We start from the raw sequence: 18,910 nt of genomic DNA, 5'->3' as shown, positions 1-18,910 counted from the left end.
CCATGAAGTGATGGAACCAGATGCCATGACCTTGGTTTTTTGAATGTTTAGTTTCAAGCCACCTTTTTCACTCTTCTCTTTCAACTTCATCAAGAGTTTCTATAGTTCCTCTTCACTTTCTGCCATAAGGATGATGTCATCTGCATATCTGAGGTTATTGATATGTCTCCTGGCAATCTTAATTCCAGCTTGTGTTTCATCCAGCCTGGCATTTCACATGATGCACCCTGCATATAAGTTAAATAAGCAGCATGACAATATACAGCCTTTATGTAGTCCTTTCCTGATTTGGAACCAGTCTGTTGTTCCATGTCCAGTTCTCACTGTTGCTTCTTGACCTGCATACAGATTTCTCAGGAAACAGGTAAGATGGTCTGGTACTTCAATCACTTGAAAAATGTTCCACAGTTTGTTGCTATCTACACAGTCGAAGACTTTGGCATAATCAATAGAGCAGAATTAGATACTTTTCTGGAACTCTTACTTTTTCGATGATCCAGTGGATGTTGGCAATTGGATCTCTGGTTCCTCTACTTTGTCTAAATCCCACTTGAACATCTGGAAGTTCATGGTTAATGTACTGTTGAAGCCTGGCTGGAAGATTTTGAGCATTATTTTGCTAGAGTGTGAGATGAGTTCAATTGCTCATTAGTCTGAACATTCTTTGCCATTGCCCTTCTTTGGGCCTGGAATGAAAACCGACATTTTCCAGTCCTGTGGCCACTGATGAGTTTTCCAAATTTGCTGACATTTTTAGTATAGCACTTTCACAGCATCATCTTTCAGGATTTGAAATAGCTCAACTGAAATCGCATCACCTCCACTAGCTTTGTTCGTAGTGATGCTTCCTAAGGCCCACTCTACTTCTCATTCCAGGATGTCTGGCTCTAGGTGAGTGAGTGATCACACCATCGTGGTTATCTGGATCATGAAGATCTTTTTTTGTATAGTTCTCTATATCCTTGCCACCTCTTCTTAATGTCTTCTGCTTCTGTTAGGTCCATACTATTTCTGTCCTTTATTGTGCCCATCTTTGCATGAAACTTTCCCTTGGTATCTCTAATTTTCTTGAAGAGATATCTAGTCTTTCCCAGTCTATTGTTTTTCTCTATTTCTTTGCATTTATTGCTGAGGAAGGCTTTCTTATCTCTCCTTGCTGTTCTTTGGAACTCTGCATTCAAATGGGTATGAGACCCAGGATCGATTCCTGAGTCAGGAAGATTCCCTGGAGAAGGAAATGGCAACCCACTCCAGTACTCTTGCTTGGAAAATCCCATGGATGGAGGAAACTGATAGGCTACAGTCCACAGGGTCACAAAGAGTCAGACATGACCGAGTGACTTCGCTTTCACTTTTTACTTTCACTTTTCACTTTCACTTTCCTTTTCTCCTTTGCCTTTAGCTTCTGTTCTTTTCTCAGCTCTTTTTAAGGCCTCTTCAGACAACCATTTTTTTTCCTTTTTTGTATTTTTTCCCTTGGGAATGGTCTTGATCACTGCCTCCTATACAATGTCACAAACCTCCATCTATAGTTCTTCAGGCACTCTACCATATCTTATCCTTTGACTCTATTTGTCATTTCCACTGTATAATCATAAGAGATTTGATTTAGGCCATACCTGAATGGTCTAATGATTTTCCCTATTTTCTTCAATTTAAGTCTGAATTTCACAATAAGGAATTTATTATATGAGCCACAGTCAGCTCCAGGTCTTGTTTTTGCTGACTGTATAGAGCTTCTCCATCTTTTACTGCAAAGAATATAATCAATCTGACTTTGATATTGACTATCTGTTGATGCACAGTATCGCTGAAAACCCCATGAACAGTATTAAAAGGTTAAGATGAATTCCTATGTAAATTTTCACACATTTATGTGTATGTTTGTGTGTGTGTGTATATATTCTTTAAAAAAAGGCAGTGAGAGTGGAACAAAGGAGAAAAAAACTGTAGACAAAAAAAATAAACTAACATTTTAGACTTAACTAGAGTTGTACAATAATTACATTAACTGTCAATGACCTTAAACTCCAATTAAAAAGCAGAAATTATCAGAGTAGATGAAAAAGAGGAACACAGCTATTTGAAAAAATCTTAAATAGAAATGCATTAAATATGGGTTTATCTGAATGTAATCATTTGAAAAAGGTAAACTATGCAAAAAATAAAGAATAAGCCTGGAGGAGAATATTAATATTTGCTATATCAGACTTATGAACAAAAGTAGAGAATTTCAAAATATAAAATACAAACTGTACAACTCCTTGAAGATAGCATATACAATCTGGATAACCTTGAGTTTGTTAATAACTTTCTAGTTACAACACCAAAGGCACCAATCCATGAAAGAAAGAATTGATAAGCTGAATTTCATTAAAATTAAAAACCTCTGCTCTAAGTCAGTATCAAGAGAATGAAAAGCCACAGCTTAGGACAAATTATTTGCAAAAAGCATATTTTATAAAGGACTGTTATGAAAAATACACAAAGAAATGCTGACCCATCTATAAAAACAACCTGATTAAAAAAACAGGTCAAAATCCTTAACAGAAAACTCACTAAAAAAGATATACAGATGGCAGATATTATTTGAAAAGATGGTCTCTATCATATATCAACATGGAAATGCAAATTAAAACAATGCCTCTACACATACATTTGAATAGCCAAAAGTCATAACATTAACATTATTTATTGCTAGGGAGAATGTATAATAATATAATGATGGATATGTGGCATTATACATTATACAATGGAATATTATTCATTAATAAAAATAAACAACTGCTGATATATGAAACAGCATGGAAAAATATGTCTGGTTTGAGTCATATGACCTTTTGACAAAGGTACTTATAAACACAAATCTGTTGTGAAGGACTGGGCTGGCCAGATGTCTTGACTGTAAAGGGAAATCAATGATTTGGGGGAGATGATAGAACTTATTTTTATTTTTATAGTAGTGTGTATATGACTGTGTGTTGTCTGACATCCTAGAATTTATACTTTATGGGTAACTTTTTTTGTGTATGCATACTGACCTCAGTAAAACCAAAAGGGAACCAGGTGTGCATGATTCTCTCTGTATGATTTTACTCAGTGTATTTTTATCTAACTTCCTGAGTCAATGTTTGCCATTATATCTCTTTTATGGGAATATGACTGAGTCACTAATTAAATTTGTGGATTTCATGAAATGTTCAATATTATGATTGTGGTGGTACTACAGAATAGATTTTGTTCAAAACTGAAAATTCTTACATTAAAAGTGGTCATGTTTACTGTACATGATACCTCAACTGTACATAATATTGTATATAATATAACTCAATGACCCTGATTTAGGTATTTTAGTAGGCTAGTTTAGAGGAAAACAATATATGTGTTTATAGCTATAAGGGTATTTGTGTATATATATATATATATATAAATATATGTATATGTATATGTATATGTATATATATATATATATATGCTGCTGCTGCTGCTAAGTCGCTTCAGTCATGTCCGACTCTGTGTGACCCCATTGACTGCAGCCCACCAGGCTTCCCCGTCCCTGGGATTCTCCAGGCAAGAACACTGGAGTGGGTTGCCAGTTCCTTCTCCAATGCATGAAAGTGAAAAGTGAAAGTGAAGTCGCTCAGTCGTGTCCGACTCTTAGCGACCCCATGGACTGCAGCCTACCAGGCTCCTCTGTCCATGGGATTTTCCAGGCAAAAGTACTGGAGTGGGGTGCCATTGCCTTCTCTGGATATATATATATACACATATATATATGTATCTCTTTATATAATTTCCTCCTAAAGAAGGAAATTTTCTGTTTGCATGTAGTATATATATTCAAATATAAGAATTAGCAAATAATCTGTACTAACAAAGCACATTTATATCATTTGAAATTATCCAGAAACATTGTTGATTCCATTTGATAACAACTGACATTTAGTATATTATTATAATCTAAAACATTGTTTTATGTGTTGTACAGATATGATCATTAATGACTAGCACAAATTTTCTCAAAATTTCTAAAATTAAATGGTATTTGCATTGCTGAAATGATATTTTTGAGAATTATAGTTAGATAATTGTTCTTGAAGTTTGGATTTAATGTCAATATGTTAATCAATGAAAATTCAACTCCTCTTATAGCATATAATAACTATTACCATAAAAAATTGATCCCTTACCCATTGACTCATTTTTGTTCAATACATTGATCTCATGCATACAATTTGAGCAGCAGTTAATGGAAACACCCTCATTACATGATTTGAATAAGTATGAAGAAGGTAATTTTTTAATTAATATATTTTTATTGAATAATAATTGCTTTACAGAATTTTGCTGTTTTCTGTCAAAAACATGAATCAGCCTCAACATGATATACATATATCCCCTCCCTTTTGAAACTCCCTCCCATTTCTCTCCCCATCCCACTTGTGTAGGTTGATACAGTGCCCCTGTGTGAGTTCCCTGAGCCTTACAGCAAATTATTGTTGTCTATCTATTTTACTTATGGTAATATAAATTTCCATGTTATTCTTTCTATACATCTCACCCTCTCCTCCCCTAGGCAATTCTTATATGATGTGAATTTGATACTGGCTGATAGAGAGTTCCATGGACAGAGAAGCCTGGCAGGCTATGGACCATAGAGTCCTAAAGAGCTGGCCATGACTGAGTGACTAACACTAACTAACTGATGCAAAATTATGTAATTTTCAACATGTATTTATATATTTTAGTTTAGTGTAGATTCTTAAAAGAAAATTAAATGATCAGTTCAATTCATTTCAGTCACTCAGTCATTTCTGACTCTTTGTGACCCCATGGACTGCAGCACACCAGGCTTCCCTATCCATCACCAACTCCCAGAGCTTACTCAAACTCATGTCCACTGAGTCGGTGATGCCATCCAACCATCTCATCCTCTGTCATCCCCTTCTCCCCTTGACTTCAATCTTTCCTAGCCTCAGGGTCTGTTCCAGTGAGTCAGTTCTTCTCATCAGGTGGCCAAAGTATTGTAGTTTTGGCTTCAGCATCAGTCCTTCCAATGAATATTCAGGATTGATTTCCTTTAGGATGGACTGGTTGGATCTCCTTGCAGTCTAAGGGACTCTCAAGTCTTTTCCAACATCATCATTCAAAAGCATCAATTCTTCGGTGTTCAGCTTTCTTTATAGTCCAAATCTCACATCCATACATGACTACTGCAATAACCACAGCTTTGAGTAGAAGGACATTTGTCGGCAAAGTAATGTCTTTGCTTTTTCTTTTTCTTTTTTTTTTTTATTTTGCAATACTGTATTGCTTTTGCCATACATTGACATAATCCACCACAGGTGTACATGAGTTCCCAACTCTGAACCCCCCTCCCACCACCCTCCCCATATCATCTCTCTGGGTCATCCCACTGCACCAGCCCCAAGCATCCTGTATCCTGTATCAAACCTAGACTAGCGATTTGTTTCTTACATGATAGTATACATGTTTCAGTGCCATTCTCCCAAATCATCCCACCCTCTCCCTCTCCCACAGAGTCTAAAAGTCTGTTTTTGCATCTGTGTCTCTTTTGCTGTCTCACATACAGGGTTATCATTACCATCTTTCTAAATTCCATATATATGTGTTAGTCTACTGTATTGGTGTTTTTCTTTCTGGCTTATTTCACTCTGTATAATAGGCTCCAGTTTCATCCACCTCATTAGAACTGATTCAAATGTATTCTTTTTGATGGCTGAGTAATACTCCATTGTGTATATGTACCACAGCTTTCTTATCCATTCATCTGCTGATGGACATCTAGGTTGCTTCCCTGTCCTGGCTATTATAAACAGTGCTGCGATGAACATTGTGGTACACATGTCTCTTTCAGTTCTGGTTTCTTCAGTGTGTATCCCCAGCAGTGGAATTGCTGGGTCATAAGGCAGTTCTATTTGCAGTTTTTTAAGGAATCTCCACACTGTTCTCTGCTGGGAGCCAGCATGAGGAGCTCCACCCATGGCAAAGGTCATGAGGAAGGAGGCTTCGGCATACGCAAAGCCGGGATCAAGCCTCAGGAAACCCCCTGTTCCCGAGCATCTACCCTCAAAACCAGAGTGCCTACTTTACTGTTTTATACTCTCACCTATACCTCTGACTTTACAGGGGGCTGACCCCTCCCCCCCCCCCCGCCACCTCTCTCAGAGAAGGAGTTAACTTGCAGCTCCAATTAATAAAAATTCCTGGGCATGACAAGCATGTTTCAACTTACAAACTCCTCTGAAGGTTCTCTAGCCTGCCTGAGCAGGTTCATCCGGCCATATGTGATTGTTTACAGCCTCCCAACCATGAGAGGCACGAGATGCTTTAAAACTTTCTAAATACAGACTCTTTTGAGAAGTTATAAAATTATTAGTATAGTGTAGTGGATTGATTAGAAATTATATTGGTGAAGGGTTTTTCATTTGTTGAGCCAATATTTGCTGCTAGATCTCCATATTCTCTGCCCTTATAATGAGTATAACTAGCATATAGGAGAAATAAGTATTAACCTTTAAGATTAATCATGTTAAACCTTAGGTTAAGTAAATTCCTTTCTTGATTGTAACCGACTATACCCTCACCCTATAGGGATGCAACTTTATTTGGAGGGTGGCACCTAGTTTAAGAATAAATCACCCCTGGAAAATATAAGTTTTCTGGTTGACTGCCCGTTATCAGAAAGGGCCATAAAATGTCATCAGGCCTCATGGCTAGAAGACGATGTAAAACCGCTAAGACCTTTGTATAATTTTATATGAAGCACCTGATTTTGACAAGGGTCAGGTCTGCTGACCCCGCGTGACTCTGTATTCATCCCTATGTATAACAAAAAGTATACAAGCAAACCTGAAAATAAAGAAATCAGATGAGTTTCTGGAAAGACTGATTCCCCCGTGTCGTTCTTTCTTTCCCCTTCTGGCTGAATTCCCATCTGGAGCGTGGGTACTCACCAAGCCTGCTAATTTTGCCTGGGCTTCTAAGATCAGACCGGGGAGGCCTCAGTGCCTCCTCTCCTTTGGGAGAACGGAAAGACGCCTGTGGCCTACGTAGGTGGTACAAGCTTTTATTCTCGAAGCTTTATTGGTATCCCACATAAACCAAATTATTCAGCCTCTTTATCGCCACTAATTTTCCTACTACACTATTCCTTTCGAATCTCTCTTTATACTTCTAATTAAATAGCTTTTTCCTAGGATGCCGATTCTGTCTCCCCTTCGAATTACCCTGGATCCACCGGGGCTGGACCCCGGCAGTTCTCCATAGTGGCTGTACTAGTTTGCATTCCCACCAACAGTGTAGGAGGGTTCCCTTTTCTCCACACCTTCTCCAGCATTTATTGCTTGTAGACTTTTGGATCTCAGCCATTCTGACTGGTGTGAAACGGTACCTCATTGTGGTCTTGATTTGCATTTCTCTGATAATGAGTGATGTTGAGCATGTTTTCATGTGTTTGTTAGCCATCCGTACGTCTTCTTTGGAGAAATGTCTATTTAGTTCTTTGGCCCATTTTTTGATCGGGTCATTTATTTTGCTGGACTTGAGCTGCGTAAGTTGTTTGTATATTTTTGAGATTAGTTGTTTGTCAGTTGCTTCATTGCTATTATTTTCTCCCATTCTGAAGGCTGTCTTTTCACCTTGCTTATAGTTTCCTTTGTTGTGCAGAAGCTTTTAATTTTACTTAGATTCCATTTATTTATTTTTGCTTTTATTTCCAGTATTCTGAGAAGTGGATCATAGAGGATCAAGATGTGATGTATGTCGGAGAGTGTTTTTCCTATGTTCTCCTCTAGGAGTTTTATAGTTTCTGATCTTACATTTAGATCTTTAATCCATTTTGAGTTTATTTTTGTGTGCGGTGTTAGAAAGTGATCTAGTTTCATTCTTTTACAAGTGGTTGACCAGTTTTCCCAGCACCACTTGTTAAAGAGATTGTCTTTATTCCATTGTATATTCCTGTCTCCTTTGTCGAAGATAAAGTGTCCATGCTGTGCGGATTTATCTCTGGGCTTTCTATTTTGTTCCATTGATCTATATTTCTGTCTTTGTGCCAGTACCATACTGCCTTGATGACTGTGGCTTTGTAGTAGAGCCTGAAGTCAGGCAAGTTGATTCCTCCAGTTCCATTCTTATTTCTCAAGATTGCTTTGGCTATTTGAGGATATTTTGTATTTTCATCCAAATTGTGAAACTATTTGTTCTAGCTCTGTGAAAAATACCGCTGGTAGCTTGATAGGGGTTGCATTGAATCTGTAGATTGCTTTGGGTAGTATACTCATTTTCACTATATTAATTCTTCTGATCCATGAACATGGTGTATTTCTCCATCTATTAGTGTCCTCCTTGATTTCTTTCATCAGTGTTTTATAGTTTTCTATATATAGTCTTTAGTTTCTTTAGGTAGATATATTCCCAAGTATTTTATTCTTTTTGTTGCAATGGTGAATGGAATTGTTTCCTTAATTTCTTTTTCTACTTTCTCATTATTAGTGTATAGGAATGCAAGGGATTTCTGTGTGTTGATTTTATATCCTGCAACTTTACTATATTAATTGATTAGCTCTAATAATTTTCTGGTGGAGTCTTTAGGGTTTTCTATATAGAGGATCATGTCATCTGCAAACAGTGAGGGTTTTACTTCTTGTTTTCCAAATTGGATTCCTTTTATTTCTTTTTCTGCTCTGATTGCTGTGGCCAAAACTGCCAGAACTATGTTGAATAGTAGCGGTGAAAGTGGGCACCCTTTTCTTGTTCCTGACTTTAGGGGAAATGCTTTCAATTTTTCACCATTGAGGATAATGTTTGCTTTGGGTTTGTCATATATAGCTTTTATTATGTTGAGGTATGTCCCGTCTATTCCTGCTTTCTGGAGAGTTTTTATCATAAATGGATGTTGAATTTTGTCAAAGGCTTTCTCTGCATCTATTGAGATAATCATGTGGCTTTCATTTTTCAATTTCTTAATTGGTGAATTACATTTATTGATTTGTGGATATTGAAGAATCCTTGCATCCCTGGGATAAAGCCCACTTGGTCATGGTGTATGATCTTTTTAATGTGTTGTTGGCTTCTGATTGCTAGAATTTTGTTGAGGATTTTTTCATCTATGTTCATCAGTGATATTGGCCTGTAGTTTTCTTTACTTGTGGCTTCTTTGCCAGGTTTTGGTATTAGGGTGATGGTGGCCTCATAGAATGAGTTTGGAAGTTTACCTTTCTCTGCAATTTTCTGGAAGAGTTTGAGTAGGATAGGTGTTAGCTCTTCTCGAAATTTTTGGTAGAATTCAGCTGTGAAGCCATCTGGCCCTGGGCTTTTGTTTGCTGGAAGATTTCTGATTACAGTTTCAATTTCCATGCTTGTGATGGGCCTGTTATGATTTTCTATTTCTTCCTGATTCAGTTTTGGAAAGTTGTACTTTTCTAAGAATTTGTCCATTTCTTCCTCGTTATCCATTTTATTGGCATACAACTGCTGATAGTAGTCTCTTATGATCCTTTGTATTTCTGTGTTTTCTGTTGTGATCTCTCCATTTTCATTTCTAGTTTTATTGATTTGATTTTTCTCCCTTTGTGTCTTGATGAGTCTGGCTAATGGTTTGTCAATTTTATTTATCCTTTCAAAGAACCAGCTTTTGACTTTGTTGATTTTTGCTATGGTCCCTTTTGTTTCTTTTGCATTTCTTTGTGCCCTATTTTTAAAAATTTCTTTCCTTCTACTAACCCTGGGTCTCTCCATTTCTTCCTTTTCTAGTTGCTTTAGGTGTATATTTAGGTTATTAATTTGGCTTTTTTCTTGTTTCTTGAGGAATGCCTGTATTGCTATGAACTTTCCCCTTAGCACTGCTTTTATAGTGTCCCTCAGGTTTTGGGTTGTTATGTTTTCATTTTCATTTGTTTCTATGCATATTTTGATTTCTTTTTTTTTTTTTATTTCTTCTGTGATTTGTTGGTTATTCAGAAGCGTGTTGTTCAGCCTCCATATGTTGGAATTTTTAATAGTTTTTCTCCTGTAATTGAGATCTAATCTTATTGCATTTTGGTCAGAAAAGATGCTTGGAATGATTTCAATATTTTTTGAATTTATCAAGGCTAGATTTATGGCCCAGGATGTGATCTATCCTGGAGAAGGTTCTGTGAGCACTTGAGAAAAAAGTGAAATTAATTATTTTAGGGTGAAATGTCCTATACATATCAATTAGGTCCAACTGTTATATTGTATAATTTAAAGTTTGTGTTTCTTTGTTAATTTTCTGTTTAGTTGATCTATCCATAGGTGTGAGTGGGGTATTAAAGTCTCCCGCTATTATTGTGTTATTGTTAATTTCTCCTTTTATACTTGTTAGCATTTGTCTTACATATTGCAGTGCTCCTATGTTGGGTGCATATATATTTATAATTATTATATCTTCTTCTTGGATTGATCCTTTGATCATTATGTAGTGGTCTTCTTTGTCTCTTTTCACAGCCTTTGTTTTAAAGTCTATTTTATCTGATATGAGTATAGCTACTTCTGTCTTTCTTTTGGTCTCTATTTGCATGTAATATCTTTTTCAAGCTCTTCAGTTTCAGTCTGTATGTGTCCCTTGTTTTGAGGTGGGTCTCTTGTAGACAACATATATTGGGGTCTTGTTTTTGTATCAGTTCAGCCAGTCTTTGTCTTTTGGTTAAGGCATTCAACCCATTTACATTTAAGGTAATTATTGATAAGTATGATCCCATTGCCATTTACTTTATTGTTTTGGGTTCAGGTTTATACACCCTTTTTATGTTTCCTATCTAGCAAATATCCTTTAGCAATTGTTAGAGAGCTGGTTTGGTGGTACTGAATTCTGTCAGCTTTTGCTTGTCTGTAAAGCTTTTAATTTCTCCTTCATATTTGAATGAGATCCTTGCTGGGTACAGTAATCTGGGCTGTAGGTTATTTTCTTTCATCACTTTAAGTATCTCTTGTCATTCCCTCCTGGCCTGAAGAGTTTCTATTGAAAGATCTGCAGTCATCCTTATGGGAATCCCCTTGTGTGTTATGTGTTGTTTTTCCCTTGCTGCTTTTAACATTTGTTCTTTATGTTCAATCTTTGTTAATGTGATTAATATGTGTCTTGGGGTGTTTCGCCTTAAGTTTATCCTTTTCTTGGACTTGGATGATTATTTCCTTCCCCATTTTAGGGAAGTTTTCAACGATTATCTCCTCAAGTATTTTCTCATGGGCTTTCTTTTTGTCTTCTTCTGGGACTCCTATAATTCAAATGTTGGAGCGTTTCATATTGTCCTGGAGGTCTCTGAGATTGTCCTCATTTCTTTTAATTCGTTTTTCTTTTTTCCTCTCTGATTCATTTATTTCTACCATTCTATCTTCTATTTCACTAATCCTATCTTCTGCCTCCATTATTCTACTATTTGTTGCCTCCAGAATGTTTCTGATCTCATTTATTGCATTATTCATTGCATATTGACTCTTTTTTATTTCTTCTAGGTCGTTGTTAAACCTTTCTTGCATCTTCTCAATCCTTGTCTCCAGACTATTTATCTGTGATTCCATTTAGATTTCAAGATTTTGGATCATTTTCACTATCATTATTCGGAATTCTTTCTCAGGTAGATTCCCTATCGTTTCCTCTTTTGTTTGGTTTGGTGGGCATTTATCCTGTTCCTTTACCTGCTGGGTATTCCTCTGTCTCTTCATCTTGGTTATATTACTGTGTTTATATTATTTTCTGTATTCTGGCAGTTTGTGGAGTTCTCTTTATTATGGAGTTTCCTCACTGTAGATGGGTTGTATCAGTGGCTTGTCAATGTTTCTTGGTTAGGGAAGCTTGTGTAGGAGTTCTGGTGACTGGAGCTGGATTTCTTCTCTCTGGAGTGCAATGAAGTGTCCCGTAATGAGTTATGAGATGTCAGTGGTTTTGGAGTAACTTGAGGGGCCTGTATATTGAAGCTCAGGGGTGTGTTCCTGTGTTGCTGGAGAATTTGTGTGGTATGTCTTGCTCTGGAACTTGTTGGCCCTTGGGTGGTGCTTGGTTTCAGTGTAGGTATGGAGGTGTTTGATGAGCTCCTATTGATTAATGTTCCCTGGAGTCAGGAGTTCTCTGATGTTCTCAGGATTTGGACCTGCTTCTGGTTTTCAGTTTTATTTTTACAGTAGCCTCAAGACTTCTCCATCTATACAGCACTGATGATAAAACATCTAGGTTAGAGATGAAAAGTTTCTCCACATTGAGGGATACCCAGAGAGTTTCTCTGAGTTACATGGAGAAGAGAAGAGAGAGGGGGTAGTTAGAGGTGACTGGAATGAGATGAGGTGGGATCAGAAGAGGAGAGAGCAAGCTAGCCAGTAATCACTTCCTTATGCACACTCCACTGTCTGGACCACTCAGAGATGTTCATGGAGTTATACAGAGAAGAGGAGAGGGAGGAAGGAGACAGAGGTGGCCAGGAGGATAAAAGATGGAAATGAAAAGGGGAGAGACAGATCCAGCCAGTAAACAGTTCCCTAAGTGTTCTCCACCATCTGGAACACACCGAGATTCACAGAGTTGGGTAGAGAAGAGAAGGGGGAGGGAGGAGACAGAGGCAACCTGGTGGAGAAAAAGGAGAGTCCAAAAGAGGAGAGAGTGGTAAAGCCAGTAATCTCACTCTCAAGCAAAAATGGGTACTGAAGATTGGGTTTTAAAAGGTAAAAAAAATAATAATAACAAATACCAAAAAACAAAGATTAAAAATCTAGAGTAGAGGTTGGATTTTCAAAAATACAATATTAAAGAAAAGAAGAAGAAATGTTTGGGAACACATGTAAGAATTAAAGATTTTAAAATTTAAAAAAAATAATAATTTGCATGACAATTCAAAAAAAAAAAAAGAAAGAAAAAAAAAGTAACAAGAATTATTAAAAAAACAACAACAACAACCACAAAATATATATATATATGGCGTTTGCTTTAAGAACTTAAAAATTTTAAAGTGTTAAAAAAAAAAAAAGAAAAAACAAAGAAATAAAGAATGATCGTAAAAATAGTAAAGGTATATCCGGGACTCTCTCTCTGGTGGTGTTGTGGGCAGTGTGGGGTCAGTTCATTTTCAGATAGTTCCTTGGTCTGGCTTATATTTCTTAAGATCTATACTTCCAAGGGGGTTCCCTTTGTTTTAGCTTCTTCTGTTTGCTGGTCTCTTCAGTGTCTGTTTTCTGCCCTGACATAAGGGGAACGGTGGTGGACACTTTTTTTTTTTTTTTTTTTTTAAGGCTCTCTTGTTCAGTTTTGCTGTGGGGAGGGAGGGATGCTGCAAACAAATAACACTGGCATGTGCTCGTGGTGTCTCAGCCATGCTGGGCCTGCCCCCACTCACAGTGCACACCCCTCAGGCTCTAGGTTGCTCTGCCGGGAACCCTCTGAGGCTGGCCCTGGGCTGCATGCACCTCCCCGGTCTAATCTGCTCAGGCTCAGGCACTCAGGTAGTCCTCAGAGGTGCAGACTTGGTTGGGCCTGCATTTTGTGCCCTTCCCAGGTCCGAGCAGCTCAGGTGTTTGGCGAGCACAGTCGCTGTGACTTATTGCCTTTCCCTACCCTGCTGCTCAGTTTTCTGGGTGTACAACTGGTGCCCCTTCTTAGGCAGATGGTGACTGTCCAGAACCCCAAGAAGTTTTAGTTAGCAAGGAAGCTTGCTTACAGTTTGGAAGTTGATGTTTCTCTGAGGCTGCAATTGCCCCCTTCCAGCCCTTCCGGCTCTGGTTGCCTGTCACCGGAGGGCGATGGTCTGCAGCGGGCTAATTCTGTTCCGTCCTTTGTTCTGTGAGCGGTCCTGGTGGTGTCTTATGTTAGAGCTTTTTGTGTGGTAGCTATCCCACTGTCTGGTTTGCTAGCCCAAGTTAGTTCAATATGGTTACACTCAGGGCATTCAGGCCCGATTCTTAAAAAGCACTGCAGCCTGCGCCTCCCTGCCCAGCCCCCACTTGCTAGTGGCAGATGCAGGTGTCTGCACTGCTTCTCCGCTGGGGGAGTTACTGTTGGGATCGTAACCTGTTGCTTTTAATTATTTATTTTTCCTCCCTGTTATGTTGCCCTCTGTGCTTCCAAGGCTCGCCACAGACTCAGCAGCAAGAGTGCTTCCTGATGTTTGGAAACTTCTCTCTTTTTAAGACTCCCTTCCTGGGATAGTGCTCCCCCCCTACCTCCTTTGTCTCTTTTTTCCATCTTTTATATTTTTTTCTACCTGTTTTTGAAGACAATGATCTGCTTTTCTGGGTGCCTGATGTCCTCTGCTCTCTGCCAGCATTCAGAAGTTGTTTTGTGAAGTTTACTTAGCATTGAAATGTTCTTTTGATGAATTTGTGAGGGAGAAAGTGGTCTCCCTGTCCTATTCCTCTGCCATCTTAGGACCACCCTCTGCCTTTGCTTTTTAATATGCTGTCTAGGTTGGTCATAGCTTTTCTTCTAAGGAGCAAGTGTCTTTTAATTTCATGGCTTCAGTCACCATCTGTAGTGATTTTGGAGCCCCCCAAAATAAAGTCTTTCATTGTTTCCCTTATTTCCCTATCTATTTGCCATGAAGTGATGGGACTGGATGTCATGTTCTTAGTTTTTTGAATGTTGAGTTTCAAGCCAGCTTTATCAGTCTTCCTCTTTCCCTTTTATCAAGAGGCTCTTTTTTCCTCTTCACTTTCATAAGAGTGGTGTCATCTGCATATCTGATTTTATTTATATGTCTCCTGGCAGTCTTGATACCAGCTTGTACTTCATCCAACAGGGAATTTCGCATGATGTACTCTGCATAGACATTAAATAAGCAGGGTGACAATATACATCCTTGATGTTCTCCTTTGCCAATTTGGAACCAGTCTGTTGTTCCATGTCCAGTTCTAACTGCTGCTTCTTGACTGCATACAGATTTCTCAGGAGGCAGGTAAGGTGGTCTGATATTCTCATCTCTTGGAGAATATTCAGCAGTTTGTTGTGATCCACACAGTCAAAGGCTTTTGCATAGTCAATAAAGCAGAAGTAGATGTTTTTGTAGAATCCTTTTGCTTTTTCAATGATCCAATGGATGTTGGCAATTTGAGATCAATTTGATCTCAATTCACTACACCAAAGCCTTAGTGTAGATTCTTAAAAGAAAATGAAATGATACAAAAAACATAACAGTAAAACATATAGAGTTTCTAAAGTAAAAACTGAATATATATGTATATATAGGTTTCCCTGGTGTCTCATTTGGTAAAGAACTTGTCTCCAGTGCAGAAGACTTGAGTTGATCACTGCTTTGGGAAGATCCTCTGGAAAAGGGAATGGCTACCCATGCTGGTATTCTTGCCTAGAGAATTTAAGAACAGAAGAGGCTGGTGGGCTACAGTCCATGGGGTAGCAAAGGGTCAGCCACAACTAAGCAACTTTCTTTTTCGTATGCGTAAATATGCTACTTACATATATATTTGGTTTAAATGTGTGTTTGTGGCTCAGCTGAGCCAGCAGGGAAGCCCCCTTGAATACATGTACATACATATTTAATCTAGCATATTTAGTGTATCTCTACTATATTTCTGTATACACAGTGTCCCGTTTATTCTTAGAACTGTGCTCTTGGAACAGTATCCACACTGTACTGAGGACAGTTCCTCCCTCTGTTCAAACACTGTCCTTTTAGTTGTTATTAACATAACACTGGCTTATTTTATCTATAAATAACCACCTAAGCAAAGGCAAATTCTTATTTTTTCAAAGGAGCAGGGAAAAAGATATTTTTACTAATTAGAGAAAATATCAGACAAGGGTTTTTGAGGATATCGACAGCTGTTTTCCCATCTTCTGAAATGCAGAGAAGTGACTAACAATCAGAAAGCTGCAGAAAGAGAAATAAGTAGACACAAGCTACATCAGATTTGAGTTTTCCATAAAATTCACTTATAAAATCAAATATTTCCATAGTTAGGTGGGGTCAGTTTTTCTGAATTAAGTCACTATTACTCATAGTCATTAACAACATTTTTTATAAATCAATACAACTTATACACTATCAACACCTCAATGCTGGAGATGCAGGTTGTATCCCTGAGTGAATAAAATCCCCTGGAAAAGGAAATGGCAACCCACTCCAGTATTCTTGCCTGGAGAATCCCATGGACAGAGGAGCGTGGTGGGCTACAGTCCACTGGATCACAAAGAATGGACACGACTGAGCAACTGCTGACTCTACTACTACTATGACTGACATGTCAATTACATGTAGTTCTATAAGTAACTTCTAAGCTATTAATTGTCCTAAAACTAGAAAATTGACTTACCTTAAAACAATTCCAAAGCTATCCACTAACATATTACAAAATTGGGACATATTCTGATAGTTAAATATTGGTGTATTTTTTGTGACTAAATCTTTAATTTTAATATAACATACCTACACAATGTTCAATATGTTAGGATATTTCCAATTGTCTCTGTCTGCATGCTAAGTTGCTCAGTCATGTCTGACTCTTTGCAACCCTATAGACTAGCCCGCTAGGCTCCTCTGTCCATGGGATTCTCTAGGCAAGAATGTTGTAGTGGGTTCCTATGCCCTCTTCCAGGAGATCTTCCCAACCCAGGGATCAAACCCTCGTGTCTTTCATCTCCTGAATTGGCAGATGGATTCTTTACCACTAGCACCATCAAGGAAGCCCCAAAGTATCTCTAAGGTTTTTTTGTTTGTTTGTTTGTTTTTTATGAAAATGCGTACAAAAATTCTGAGTTCCAGATTTAAAAGCTGTATTAAGGATATGGAAAACTAAGCAACAAATTGAGAAAAATATTCATTATTTTAATATATTTTACATATATATTTTTGTTGTTATTGTTCAGTCATTCAGTCATGTCTGATTCTTGAAACCCAATGGACTGCAGCACCCCAGGCTTCCCTGTCCTTTACCATGTCCCAGAGCTTACTCAAACTCATGTTCAATGAGTCAGTGATGCCATCCAACCATCTCATCCTCTGTTTTGGTTATCTGGGTCATTAAGACCTTTTAAAATTGTTCTTCTGTGAATTCTTGTTACTGCTTCCTAATAGCTTCTGCTTCTATAAACTCCATACAATTTTTGTCCTTTATTGTGCCCATCTTTGCATGGTTCCCTTGGTGTCTAATTTTCTTGAAGAGATCTCTAGTCCTTCCCATTCTATTGCTTTCCTCTATTTCTTTGCATTGTTCACTTAAGAAGGTTTTCCTATCTCTCCTTGCTATTTTCTGGAACTCTTCATTCAGATGGGTATATCTTCCCATCTTTCCATTGCTTTTCACTTCTTTTCTCAGGTATTCATAAGGCCTCTTCAGACAACCATTTTGCTTTTTTTCATTTCTTTTTCTTGGGGATGGTTTTGGTCACTGCCTCCTGTTCAATTCAGTTGATCAGTCATATCCAACTCTTTGAGACCCCAATAATTGCAGCATACCGGGCCTCCCTTTCCATCACCAACTCCTGGAGTTCACTCAAACTTATGTACATCGAGTTGGTGGTGCCATCCAGCCATCTCACCCTCCGTCATCCCCTTCTCCTCCTGCCCCCAATCCCTCCCAGCATCAGAGTCTTTTCCAGTGAGTCAACTCTTCACATGAGGTGGCCAAAGTACTGGAGTTTCAGCTTTAGCATCATTCCTTCCAAAGAACACCCAGGACTGATCTCCTTTAGAATGGACTGGTTGGATCTCCATGCCTTTCAAGGGACTCTCAAGAGTCTTCTCCAACACCACAGTGCAAAAGCATCAATTCTTCGGCGCTCAGCTTTCTTCACAGTCCAACTCTCACATCCATACATGACCACTGGAAAAACCATAGCCTTGACTAGACGGACCTTTGTTGGCAAAGTAATGTCTCTGCTTTTCAATATGCTATCTAGGTTGGTCATAACTTTTCTTCCAAGGAGTAAGCGTCTCTTAATTTCATGGCTGCAGTCACCATCTGCAGTGATTTTGGAGCCCCAAAAGATAAAGTCTGACACTCTTTCCCCATCTATTTGTTATGAAGTGATGGAACTAGATGCCATGATCTTCGTTTTCTGAATGTTGAGCTTGAAGCCAACTTTTTCACTCTCCTCTTTCACTTTCATCAAGAGGCTTTTTAGTTCCTCTTCACTTTCTGCCATAAGGGTGGTGTCATCTGCATATCTGAGATTCTTGATATTTCTCCCGGCAATCTTGATTCCACCTTGTGTTTCTTCCAGCCTAGCGTTTTTCATCATGTACTCTGCATATAAGTTAAATAAGCAGGAAGACAATATACAGCCTTGACATACTCCTTTTCCTATTTGGAGCCAGTCTGTTGTTCCATGTCCAGTTCTAACTGTTGCTTCCTGACCTGCATACAGGTTTCTCAAGAGGCAGGTCAGGTGGTCTGGTATACCCATCTCTTTCAGAATTTTCCACAGTTTATTCTGATCCACACAGTCAAAGGCTTTGACATAGTCAATAAAGCAGAAATGGATGTTTTTCTGGAACTCTCTTGCTTTTTCCATGATCCAGAGGATGTTGGCAATTTGATCTCTGGTTCCCCTGCCTTTTCTAAAACCAGCTTGAACATCTGGAAGTTCACAGTTCATGTATTGCTGAAACCTGGCTTGGAGAATTTTGAGCATTACTTTACTAGCATGTGAGATGACTGCAATTGTGCGGTAGTTTGAGCATTCTTTGGCATTGCCTTTCTTTGGAACTGGAATGAAAATTGACCTTTTCCATTCCTGTGGCCACTGCTGAGTTTTCTAAATGTGCTGGCATATTGAGTGCAGCACTTTCACAGCATCATCTTTCAGGATTTGAAACAGCTCAACTGGAATTCCATCACCTCCACTAGCTTTGTTCATAGTGATGCTTTCTAAGGCCCATTTGACATCACATTCAAGGATGTTTGGCTCTAGGTGAGTGATCATACAGTC

This window comes from Capricornis sumatraensis, chromosome 14 (assembly GCF_032405125.1).
Source record: "Capricornis sumatraensis isolate serow.1 chromosome 14, serow.2, whole genome shotgun sequence".
NCBI classification, from domain to species: Eukaryota; Metazoa; Chordata; class Mammalia; order Artiodactyla; family Bovidae; genus Capricornis; species Capricornis sumatraensis.
Note: the sequence above shows the minus strand (reverse complement) of the source record.